This window comes from Stegostoma tigrinum, chromosome 4 (assembly GCF_030684315.1).
Source record: "Stegostoma tigrinum isolate sSteTig4 chromosome 4, sSteTig4.hap1, whole genome shotgun sequence".
Classification (NCBI taxonomy): domain Eukaryota; kingdom Metazoa; phylum Chordata; class Chondrichthyes; order Orectolobiformes; family Stegostomatidae; genus Stegostoma; species Stegostoma tigrinum.
The window spans coordinates 31,709,076-31,720,124 of NC_081357.1; positions in this window are offsets into that span (position 1 = coordinate 31,709,076).

Here is an 11,049-nt window from a genome sequence, read left to right on the forward strand (position 1 = left end):
AAGCTCTTCATTCCTGGCATCATTTTTGTAAAAGTCCTCTGGGTGGCACATCCTTCCTTAGATACGGAGTCCAAAACTGTTCACAAAATTCCACAGGTAGCCTGACCAGAGCATTATACAACCTCAATGGTGCACCTTTGCTTTTGTATTCCAACCTTCTTGAAATGGATGCATGTGTTGTATTTGCCTTCCTACGTGCCAAATAAATGTACATGTTAACCTTAAGAGAATTTTGAGCAAGGGCTCCTAAGTTCCTTTGTGCTTCAGATTTCCAAAGACTTTGTCCACTTAGAAATATGCCGCTATTCTTCCCACCAAAATGTATAACCTCACGCTTCTCCGTGTTGTATTTCAATGCCTTGACAATGTCCTCATTTAGTTCCTTCAGAATTCTGGGGTGTAGTCCATCTAGTCTGGGTGATATATCTGCCTTCAGGCCTTTCGGCTTCCAGAGTGATGGCCACTACACTCACCTCTAGCCCCTGACTCTCTTGAAGTTCAGGTACACCACTGGTGTCTTCCAACGTGAAAAATTGCAAGAACTTTTCAGTTCATCCACTATTTCTTCATTCCCCATTACTGGTGCTCAAGCCTCACATTCCAGTGGCCTAATTTTCACTACTGCCTCTCTCTTATCACTTAGATATCTAAAAAAAACTTTTGCAATCTGCTTTTGTATTACTAGCTAGTTTAATTTCATATTCTACGTTTCCCCCTCTTATTCCTTTGCTCATAGTTCTCTACTATTTCCTAAAAGGCTTCTTAATCCTTTGCCTTCCCACTAATCTTCACCACATTGTATGCTTTTACTTTTTCTTTTATGTTGTCCCTGACTTCCTTGTCAGACCTTGTTGCTTCAACATCCCCCAGTATGTTTTTCCTTCTTTGGAATGACTTTCTGCTTTGCTTCCGGAATGAGCCCCAGAAATCCTTGCCATTGCTATTTCATGGTCTTCCATGCTAGACTCCTCCTAAAGTCTTTGCAGTTACTTTTACTTAACTTTACTACAGTTACATCTGATTCCGGAGTCTCCCCATCAAACAAAGGGTGAATTCTATCAAGCTACAATCACTACCCTAGGGATTTCTTCACCTTAAACTCCCTACTCAAGTCTGCCTCATTAAACGTCACAAAATCCCAAACTGCCTGTTCCCTAGTAGGCTCTACTACAAGATGCTCAAAAAAAACAAATTCCTTCTCTTGCGAACAGCTACCAACCTGATTTTCCAAATCCACCTGTATATTGAAGGTCCCATAATTTTTGTTATACAGTCTTTCTTACATGCCTTAAACAATTTGGATGAAAGTATAGGAGGTACGGTTAGTGAGTTTACGGCTGACACCAAACTTGGTGGTATGTTGTCAGTAAAGAAAAAGTTATCTAAGAGCACAATGGGATCTTAATCAACTTTGCCAATGGCTTGAGGAATGGCAAATGGAGTTTAATTTAGATGAATGCAAGGTGTTACATTTTGGTAAAATAAATGAGGGCAGGACTTACGCAGCTAATGGCAGGGCCGTGGGAAGGGTTGCCAAACAGAGATACATAGGGGTATGGCTACATAGTTGCCTTAAAGTGGTGTTGTAGGTAGACAGGGTGGCGAAGAAGTCATTTGGTATGCTAGCCTTCATCAGTAAGAGCACTAATACAGGAGTTAGGATGCTATGTCACGGTTGTAGAATATATTGTATAAGACATTGTTAAGGACACATTTGGAGTACTGCATACACTTCTGGTCACCCTTCTACAAGAAGCATGCTATTAAAGTGGACCAGGTGCAAAAAAGATTCAAAGGATGCTACTGAGACTGGAACATTTGAGCTGTAAGAATAGGCCGGATAGGCTGGGACTTTGTTCCCTGGACCATAGGGGACTGAGGGGTGACCTTATTAAAGTTTATAAAAATATGAAAGTAAATAGCCAAGGTCTTTTCCCTCAGGTGGGGGAATTCAAAACTAAAGGACATGATTTAAGGTAAGAGGGAAAAGATTTAAAAGGGACCTGAGGGGCAACATTTTCACAGAAAGAGTGGTGCAAATATGGAACAAGCTCCCAGAAGAAGAGGTCGAGTGAGTACAATTACATCATTTAAAAGACACTTTCTAATTACTGCTAGGAGGCCTGTACACTAGTCATATCAGGGACATTTTTCCTTTGTGGGTCCTCAACTCCACCCACACAGATCCTACACTTTCAGGCTCTATCACACTTCTTGCTAGTTATTTAATTTGTTTCTGACTAACAAAACAACCCGACCTCATCTGCCTATTGGCTTTTCCTCTTGATAGGACATGTGTCCCTGGATATATTAATTCCCAGTCCTAATTCCCTTTCAGCCATGTCTTTGTGACACCCACGACATCGTACCTGCCAATTTCAATCTGTGTTACAAGCTAATTTACCTTATTTTATATACAGCATGCATTTAAGTCCAAAGCCCTCTGTCCTGCATTGACTGCCCCCTTCTTATAGTTGCCCCCTTATTTGTGACACCAGAAATTAGATTCTTAACCTTTTCCATATCCTCTATCCCTTTACTTCTTCTGGAAACTTTGACCTCTGCTGAGCCCTCCCCTCTTTTAACCTTTTCCATAATTTTCCATGCAACAGAACCTACCCTCCTTTTGTGCTCCTGAGATGCTGCTTGGTCTGCTGTGTTCATCCAGTTTCACACTTTATTATCTACCCTCCCACTGTTTAGTTTACAGTCCTAGTTATGTGATTCACCAGGACTCTGGTCCCAACATACTCAGGTGGAGTCCATCCCATCAGAGCATCTCCCTCCTTCCCCAGTACGGAAGCTAATGCCCCATGAATTCAGACCGAATTCTCCCAACCCAATTTTTGAGCCTTGCAATTGCTTCTTCAATCTCATCGACCATACGCACATTTACTCATCACTCAGGAAGTAATACAAAGATTATTACCTTTTATAGCTCTGCTTTTTAATTTAGCTCCTTGCAGCTCATATTCGCTCAGTAGGAGCTTTTTCCTCTTTCTATCTATATTGTTGGTACCACAATGGACCATGGCAACTGGGCCTTTTCCTTCCCATTCCAAATTCCTCAACAGCCCAGGCGAGATGCCCAGCACCTAGGCAATACAGCCTTCAAGATTCTTGATCCTCACCACAGAGAACAGTGTCTATTCATTTATCTACACTAATTCCAACTACAACTACATTTCTCTTTTCTCTGTCCTCTTGAATGACTCCCTGTACCGTGGTGCTACGGTCTGTTTGCCCATCCTCCCCATAGCCCCTGCTCTCAACCACACAGGGAGCAAGAATCTCAACCTTATTAGGCAAGGTCAAGGTCTAAAGGTCATCCAGTACTACCTCCTGGATGCCTCAACCTGCCTTTTTTGTAGTCACACTCTCCTGTCCCTAATCATTGACCAAATTCAAGGTCATCAATCTAAGGGGTGTGACTGTCTCCTGAAACACAGCATCCAGGTAACTCTCCCCCCACCGATGAGTCACAGTATTCGAAGTTCAGACTCTGGCTCATCAACTGTGTGCTGAAGTTCCTCAAGCAACCAACACTTACTACAGTTGTGGTCACTATGGACCACAATGGGATCCACCACCTTGCACATCATGCATTTATAACGCATCGCCTGGCCCAACATCTCTATTTTACTTACTTGGTTCTTCATTTGACTTTTAAAATTTTTGTCCTGGTCTTCTAGTTTGTGACCTGTAAATATTTCCCCTCTTTACCTTCAATCTGAAAGTAGCTATAATGGATTGTCAAATTGGTCATAGACTCATCAGGCATGGATTCAGAACTCCTACGCTGCAGTGAAAAAGTTCCAGCCTATTATAATAACTCAAACCCTCCACTCCTGGCAAACCTTTTCTGAACCTCCTCCAATTAAACATTATTCTTCCTATGGCAGGGTGATCAGAAATGCACATGGTATTCCAGAAGAGGTCTCGCCCACATCTTGTTCAACCTCATCCCAACGAAGATCTGAGCAATGAAAACGAGTGTGCTAAACGCCTTCTTAACCTTCCTGCCTACCTGTGATGCAAATTTCAAGAAATTTTGTACCTGAACCCCTATGATTCTCTGTTTCACAAACTACCCAGGGCTCTATCATGAGCTGTATAAGCCCTGCCCTTGTTTGTTTTGCCAAAATGCAAGACCTTATATTTATCTAAATTACATAATATCTGCTGCTCCTCAGCCTGTTGACCCAATTGATCAAGATCTCTTTGTAATTTTGGATAACCTTCTTCACTGTCCATGTTGCCATTACCAAACAATGAACTTTTAATTTATCTGTAATGTTGTTCTTTTATGCCTGGCCACAGATCCTGGGCTTCAACTTATCCTGTTAAAAACATAAACCTTACAAAACTATGGGCCAAAAAAGGCAAACAAAAGTACATCTTCCCCTGTACACTAAACTCCCACGTTGCTTCCAAATTCTCCGAACTATATACTCATTCATGCTCTGTCCAACTCCAGCTGTGATCTCTCTTTCCTGATCATGTAAAACTTACTGATCGTTACTTCTGAAAGGGTAGTGAAAAATAGCAATTCTCTCTGCCTGATAGTTGTTTGGGCAAACTCGATTAAAAGCATCAAAATTGAATTTGATTGGTTCTCTTTCGGCAAGTTCACAGAAACAAAACGGTAGTGGAAATTCAGACATAGATCGGTCATGGTCTAATTGAATGGCTGAGTAGATTCAAGGGGCTAAGTTGCCTACTATGTTTTTTTCCATCATTGTATGTGCCACAAATCTGAAGAGCTTCATTTCATAACATGGATCCAATTCAATATCTTAACAAGCAAAACTTGATGCTGTCATTGACTGCGCTGGATGGAAGATCTGCCAATTAAAATGATAAGGCTACACGGTCAGAAGTGTTAACAATGCTTTGTAACGTAACTGGAGTGGTGTATTAAAAAAAAATGCCCTAGCATAAATAAAATCATCATTTCTGAACATCACTAAATATTGTAGAGGTGGGAAATAGGCAGGTTGAGCATTCGAGAGGAGATGGGACAGAATATTCATCCAAGCTGCTGTACTGAGCAGCTAATGTTGTATCTGATGGGCAGTATTTCAATCGATACAGTTCCTCAGCCAAATGACACTGCTGACTACAGTTAGATTATAATTCCATATTCTGGAGTGGAGAGCAAGCTCATAAACCTCTGGCCCAGGGACCTACATTAATTACTTACCAGATGCATTAACTTAATTCTTAAATCACCTTATCAATTTGTTGACAAATATCAACTGATCTTAGGTCAGGCTCCAAGTTTGTAGCTTTTGAATATAGTAATCAGCTATCCACATGAAATGTGCAAGTCTAAACAAACCATGTGGCACCTTTCTCTTTAGGCACACCACAGCCAGATAAGGTTTTAAAATAGCCCCTGAGAAATCAGTGCATGCTTTTGACATGTTTCTGTGTTTGGATTGTCAGGGAACATATTCATAACCATGTTCAACATACAATGCAAGCAGTTTAGGACAACAGTCGAGTAACTCCACTGGTTTGCTGAGTGTGTTTGCAACCCTAAACTCCATAATTGCACCAATGCCTGTTTTAAGCTTGGATAGCTGGGCATGACCCTAAGCAGAAAGAAGGACATCACCCTTGCTCCCTCCCAAGTACCACTATCCCCATGTTACTAGCGCCAGACAACTCCACAAATCACCCTTCTGTTCTCGAGATCTATTCTTGTGATATTACTGACAGCAATATTTTGATTTACAGGCGTTATCTTTTGGCTTTTGTGGGCTACATTTTCATGCTTACAATCTCCTCCATTAGGTGAGATAGTATTATTTTCACGCAAGCAGAATTAAAATTATTTGCTTTTTGTTTAACGCCTTATGGGGTGATTTCACCCGCCACCCTCTAGTATTTTGGGCAATGATAGAAATAGCAAAGCAGGCATTTCTGTTTCTATAAATAGGTTTTCCTGGCCTTCCTAATGCTTTTCGTTCTTGAGATATAGGCATCAATGGCTCGGCAAGTATTTATTGGCCATCCCCACTGGTCCTTGAAAAGATAGTGAAGAGCAGTTTTCTTCAATCGCTGAAGTGGCTGCACATTGGTAATGCCGTGGGACCAGTAATGCAGACTCAGTATATAGGTTCAAATCCCACCACGGTAGATGGTGAAATTGGAGTTCAATAAAAATTCTCAATATAGTCACTGTTGAGGAACAGAAAAAGCCATCTGAATTGGTAATAACCTTTAGGGACAGAAATCTGACATCCTCACATGGTTAGACTTATTTGTGATTCTTAACCCACATCATTGTAGTTGCTACTTTCTGTGAAGTGGCAGGCAACAGGTAGTTCAGTGATAATGGGAACTGCAGATGCTGGAGATTCCAAGATAACAAAATGTGAGGCTGGATGAACACAGCAGGCCAAGCAGCATCTCAGGAGCACAAAAGCTGACGGTAGTTCAGTATCTTTTTTGCGACTACCCAGTTGCCTGCCACTTCAATGTGCCACCCTGCTCCCTGGCCAACATCTCTGTCTCTGGCTTGCTGCAGTGTTCCAGTAAAGCCCAACGCAAACTGGAGGAACAACACCTCATTTTCCACTTGAGGACCATACAGCCCTCCGGACTCAATATTGAGTTCAATAATTTTAGGGCCTAACCTTTCCCATGCCCCAGCCCCTCACGCCACACACCAGGCCTTGTTATCACATAGCCTGCCATTACACACCCACTGTTGTTAGTCACTAACAGCCCCCATTAACAACTATTCAACCTCCCAGTCCGTTCATTAGCAACTCCTTTGTCTGTCTAACAGTCTTTCTCTCTCTTCAGACTCTATCTTATCGTTTGCTCCCTATCCCACGTACCTCCCTACTTTCTGCATATAAACTGATGTTTTCCCAACCACCATCAGTTCTGAGGAAGGGTCACCGGCCCCGAAACGTTAACTCTGTTTTCTCCTGCGCAGGTGCTGCCAGACCTGCTGAGCTTTTCCAGCAACTTTGTTTTTGTTCCTGATTTAAGCATCCTCAGTTCTTTTGGCTCTGAAGAATGATTTGGCCCATAGACACTTAAGAAATTGCAATGTGCTTCCCAAGCAGGATGATGTGCAAATAAAAATAGACTTGCATAGAAACATAGAAAATTGGAGCAGGACTGGGCCATTTTACTCTTTTAACTTGCTCCACCATTTATTACAATCATGGATAATCATAAAGCAGAGATCCCTGTTTCTGCTTTCTCACCACAGTCTTTGATTCCTTTAATCCCTAGAACTATATCTAACTCATTCTTGAAAACAGTCAATATTTTGGCCTCAATTTGGCAGAAAATTCCATAGGCTCACCATTCTCTGGGCGAACAAATTTCTCCTCATCACAGCCCTAAATGGCCTATCTTTAAACTTGGCACATGGTTCTGGACACCCTGTTCATTGGGAACATCCTTCATGCATTTGTTATATCTAGTCCTCTTAGAATTTTATTGGTTTCTACGAGATTGTCCCACATTTATCGAAACTCCAGTGAACAGTGTCCAACTGATCCAGTCTCTCTTCATAAGTCAGTCCTGCCATTCCACAAATCAATCTCATAAAACCTTTGATGCAGTTTGTCAATAACTGAAAAATCCTTCCTTAGGTGTTGCACACAACACTCCAATCGGGGTGTCACCAGGGCCCTGTACTGGAGATATCTCTGCACCTGTGCTCAAATCCTCTCACTATGAAGACCAGCATACTATTTGCATTCTTCATTGCCTGCTACACCTGCATGCATACGTTCAGCAACTCATGTACAAAGACAATCATATCTCGAAACACCTTCTCCTTTCTCAATCTGCTGCCATTTAGATAATAATCTTCTCTCCAGTTTTACGTGCAACGTGAATGACCCAAGATTTATTCACATTATATGTTATCTGCACTGGCTTCGTACACTCACTCAGCTTGTCCAAATCACACTGAAGCATCTCTGCACCCATCTCACTGTTCACTCTGTCATCCAACTTTGCATCATCTGCAAAGCTGTGGATATTATATTTTGATCCCTCATCTAAATGATTAATATGTATTATGAATTGCTTAGGGACTAGCACTGATCCCTGTGGCACCTTACTAGTCATTGGCTGTCACTTGGAAAATGATCCATTTACTCTTACTCCATGTTTCCTGTCGGCTAAGCAGTTCTCTATTCATGGCAATATATTACCCGAAACCCTACTCGCTTTAATTTTACATGCCAATCTCTTTCGTGGGACCTTGTCAAAAACATTCTGAAATTCCAAGCAAGCTACATCCACTGGCTCAATTTCATCAATTCTGTTACTTACCATCCTCAAAACATTCCAGTAGGTTTGTCAGTAGATTTCCCTTTCATAAATCCGTGCTTACGCTGTCCAATCCTGTCACTATTTTTCAAGCGGCCTGCTGCTTAACACTTTATAATCAACTCTAGTGTCACCCCTACTACTGAAGATGTCAAAGCTGTCTATAATGTTCTATTCTTTATCTACTTTTTTTTTAAGTTATGAGATTACATTGGCTACCCTCCAATCCATAGGAAGTTTTCCACAGTCCATAGTCATGAAAAAAGGGCCAGGAATATGATATTATTTCTAAGGTCACTTTTTTAAAGCCCTCTGGGATGGAGATTATTGGGGTCTGTGGATTTAACAACTTTTAACCCAATTAATTTTCACAAAACCATTTCCTCAGTTCTTCCCTCTCACTGGATGATGCGTTCGCAATACATATGGTACATTATTTGTGTCCTCCTTTGTGAAGACAGAAAGAAATTGCGTATTTAATTGGTCTGCCATCTCTTTGTTCCCCATTATAACTTCCCCTGACTCTGATTGTAAGAGACCCACATTTGCCTTCAGTAGCCTTTTTATCTTCAAATACCTATAGGAATTTTTGCCATCAGTTTGTACTTGCCTGGTAAACTTACTTATGTACTTATTTTTCCCAGCTTGTGCTGGTTCCACTTCCCCCAGAACCAGTCCCAATGCCCCCAGAAGCCCTCCCTCTTTCACCATTTCTCTTGTTGTATATTTACTGGCTATTTCCTGCTATTTCTACTCCGGCCTGCAGGTGGCACTGGTAGTAATTTACCAATAACACAACTTGTAAACAGTGTTTATATTAGCAAAAAAATTACAACAAGATGTTGATAAATGAGGTGAATCGGCAATGTTGTGGCAGATGGATTTTAATATAAAAAAAGTAAAGTGTATTCACAAAGAATAGTGGGGGCTCGGAATTCTCTTCCTCAAATGGCAGTCAGTGCTATCTCAATTGTTCAATTTAAATCTGAGATAACCAAATTTTCATTCAACATGTGCATCAGGGATATGGGCTCAAGACAGGCAAATGGGCACAGATCAGCCATGATCCTATTGAATGCTGGAGCAGGCTCAAAAGGCTGAATGGACTACTCCTGTTCTTACGATTCTATATTTCTGAGATGTCTAGTTTGAGGTCCATTTTTTTAGTTCAACTCCATATGTCCTATAAGCAGCTTTTAGGACCGAATCACCTTTTCTAATCTTACATTGTTACTGACGTGTCCTATGACCACAGACTGGTCCACAATACCTTGTCATTGTTCTGAGATTTCTTTGACCTGAGCACCCAAGATACAATATACGGTCCTGCAGTCTCATTTGCAGTTCCAAAAACATCTATCTATTGCGCATTAGAATTGAATTTGTTTATCCTATTGCCTCCCCAAGCTTATTCTCTCACTCTCTTCCATGCAGTACAGCCAATAAATTTGGCTCATGTCTCTTTCCTCTGAGAAGCCACTCCCCTCCAGCAGTATCCACAAGGTGGTTCTGCTTAGCAGCAGAATAGTCACAGGTAATTCCTTTACTTAGGGATTCCTTAGGGCAGCAAGGAAGCTCAATTGTTAGCACTGCTACCTCATAGTGCCAGGGAGCTGGGATCAATTCCACCCTCAGGCCACTGTCTGTGCGGAGTTTACATATTCTCCCTGTGTATGTGTGGGTTTCCTCTGAGTACTCCAGTTTCCTTCCACGGTCCAAAGATGTGCAGGCTAGGTAGGTTAGCTATGCTTAAATTGCCCGTAGTGTTCAGGTATGTGCAGAATAGGTGGATTTGCAGGGGAGATGGATCTGTGTGGGATGCTCAGTGGGTCAGTGTGGACTTGTTGGGCTGAAGGGCCTGTTTTCACACCGGTGGGATTCTATTCTATGAGCTAACTGCCTAATATGTTTTCTCTGCCTGCTAGTCATCCATATTACCAGGTTTGTTGAATCTTAGCCTGGAGAGATCACAGTACATACTATCCACGATGCTTTCAGCCTCTTAGATATTCCACAGTGTTCCCAGCCTCAACTCCAACTCTCAGTATTGGGCTCCCTGGAGCTGCAGCTGGAGGCACATCTTTTCCATGTTCTGTGCTCAACTTCCCACATGGAGCTGAAGGAGTGCCACACAGTTTTGAGCTCTCCTCACATGACTTACTCCTTTAAATTAGTGGAAATACTCGTCTGGCCTTACTCACCCAATCAGCTGTTTTCTCTTGCACCTTTCACTTTTGATAGTCTTCCCATACTACCTCACTGTGATGCTGACTACAGGACACTCATCCCAGCCACCTTCACTGTAATCCTGTTACAGAATTTTCACAGTGATGCTGACTGCGAGGTACTCTTGCTCGAGCACATGAGGAGGTGTTCCAATGCGCCTGCTGATCTTGTCTTTCTTGGTGCTAGAGGTTTGGAAGGCATTGTTCAATGTAGCTGTGGAGAATTGTTAAGTATATCTTGTCGCTGGTACACATTTCTGGTCAAAGTAATGAATGTTGAAATGTGTAGATGGGATAACAATCAAGCAGACTGCTTTGTCCTGCATGGTGTTAAGCTTCTGTAATGTTGTTGGAGCTGTTCTCATCCAGATAAGTAGGGAGCATTCCATTACACTCCTGACTTTTGCCCTGTAAATAGCAAGGAGCCTTTGGGGAGTCAAGACCTGAGTTTGAAGTCACAGAAAGTCTGGACTCTGACCTGATCTTGTAGCCAACACATTTATAGAGCTAGTTT